The 2,090-nt window shown below is 36.2% G+C and overlaps 1 long non-coding RNA gene across 3 annotated transcripts; it reads right to left on the bottom strand.

Moving 5' to 3' along the window:
* Nucleotides 1-233: 233 nt before the first annotated feature.
* LOC146831187 (uncharacterized) lies at nucleotides 234-1,862 on the bottom strand. 3 transcript variants are annotated; one of them, XR_014961250.1, is made up of 6 exons: nucleotides 1,702-1,862; nucleotides 1,509-1,565; nucleotides 1,348-1,425; nucleotides 1,167-1,253; nucleotides 984-1,075; nucleotides 234-515 (listed from the first exon to the last, which is right to left on the bottom strand). It is a non-coding gene; the product is annotated as an uncharacterized LOC146831187 (long non-coding RNA). The 3 variants fall into 3 exon arrangements; XR_014961249.1 differs by lacking the exon at nucleotides 1,167-1,253; XR_014961248.1 differs by lacking the exons at nucleotides 984-1,075; nucleotides 1,167-1,253.
* Nucleotides 1,863-2,090: the final 228 nt, after the last annotated feature.

Here is a 2,090-nt window from a genome sequence, read left to right as displayed (position 1 = left end):
ATAAAGAAATGTTAATCCTGATAGGTAATTAAGGTACCGTGTTTGAGAAAATAGGGGTGCCCCTGAAATATATTCCTAAATCAGGGTGCTTGTAACGTTTGTTAGCAAAACAATTTAGAAACAACGATAAAATGACAGAGACCTGAAAAGCGAACAAAGTAAGTAAATGTATATACCCATGGATACAAAAAATTAAGTATTATTTACTTTATTTTTATCAAATTAGTTGCAAACTCTGAAGGGATTACATGTCATGTTCATGTTTTTTCATACATCCAAAGTTGAAACAGAAAAAGAGAAAAAGAACATATATTTCATAAGGTTATTCAATGTTTAAACCTATAGTTTCTTTTTCATCAGAAATCAACCTTGATCCATAGATTGAATTATATATCAACGTAAGGTTTATAAAGAGTAACAAGTTCATGTAGTCATGGCTTTATCGGTGTTTGATCCTACGCGCGTTTCTGCTAGAAGCCTTCATCAGGACGCCATGTAATTATGTTTCAGTTAACCTAAACAAAGTACATACAAATAACAATAAATAGTGATGTTCGCAAACAGGTTCTATTTGTACAGGAAATTCTCTAAATAAAGAGAAATGGAGCTAGATATCTCCATGTAGTAATCTTCTACAATTTATTCTCAAAAAACATTGGTCCATCAGTTATATACAATTCTAAAAACAGGAAGTAGCAAAGATGTTTTTACTTAATACCTTATAACCCCAAACCTGAATGTGGTTTCATAGAACCGTGAAACAAGAAGAAAGAAGGGAAGAGCGATTTATCCCCAAAGACTCAAGTGTGCAGACCATGAAGAGCATGGTGAGTTTAGAGTGAGGCACTGGGGATGTGGGGCCCTCAGCAAGTAACTGATGTACAAAGATACTTAGTGCATGCTAAATATACAGCCTGTAGACGAAGGCTGGTTTACATAAGAAGCGTGCCACATTTTCATCCTAGATGAAATTCTATATTTACCTTGAAAAACTATGTCGGTATCAGAAGGAAAAAGGAATGATGTGACGTTGTAAGTCTCACGAATGAAGTCCAATCTGGATAGATTTCAATGCCTGAGCAAGTAAAATAATGGGTTAGTACCATGAAGGTACCGTTTGGTCAATTTCCAATATACTGCAGTGTGGAAATAAAAGGGTCTAATACCTTAAACACTGAACTGGCCAATCTATCAATGCATATGTGTATTTAATGGTAGATCGCCAAAGCAAATATTTTCACATGTAACAGATGCTGTGAAAAAGGAGAAAGTGTATTAGCCTATATTTATCACAAACCTACGTGTGAGGGTTTGTAAATCTAGACAAAGTATAAAACAAGGATGTACCTCGAGTGTAGTCTGGCAAATGATTGCACTCTGCTCCCTGGATTTGGTGATGGAAGATAATAGTGGGAATTTTGTATACTATGGATAAAAAAACATACATTGAAATGTATTTAATAACTATGTGCACGTCATGTTATACACCGTAAGGGTTGTGTGCTTACCTATTGATTTAGGAAAACTTCAGGGGTAAGTAAATCCTCCCGATTTTAATGGTATTCCTTAAAAGATGAATAAGAGATCTTAAGTCTATGATAATGAAACTGAGAGGCGAATAAAGTTAACCAAACATGAGAAGTTTATATGTTCGGAAAAAATGGATTGTCGACATTGTTATATGCCGATATCTATACTCACTTTTTTGCGCCCCACTATCTTCCGTACGATGTCCAAAAACCGAGTGCAGAGGAACCAGAGTAGCGTCTAGGTGTGTTGGCCACTCGTGTGTGGTCAACTAAAACTCTATTTATGTTGTAGAATAGGTGTCGGAATGTCGTTTCTGATGCACCGGAAGGAGATGGTGGTCTTCCGGAAGTGGAACTCTGGAAGTCAAGGAGAGTGGTATGTTCGCTCCTAGTAGAGTGGCAGCCATCTTGAAATGGTAGATCCGAGCTTAATGTGTGGATCAATTATCGTTTGTACCTGAATATCCGTGATAAGGCTAACAATTATAAATGCATGTTTGAAAAAAGAATGAAAAGATATACATATATTCCAAGGTTAGATGATGTGGGCATGTACGCTGA

The sequence above is a fragment of the Triturus cristatus genome, chromosome 5_1 (assembly GCF_964204655.1).
Source record: "Triturus cristatus chromosome 5_1, aTriCri1.1, whole genome shotgun sequence".
Taxonomy (NCBI): domain Eukaryota; kingdom Metazoa; phylum Chordata; class Amphibia; order Caudata; family Salamandridae; genus Triturus; species Triturus cristatus.
The sequence above is the reverse complement of the archived record's forward strand: the minus strand, read 5'-3'. Positions and strand labels throughout refer to the sequence as shown.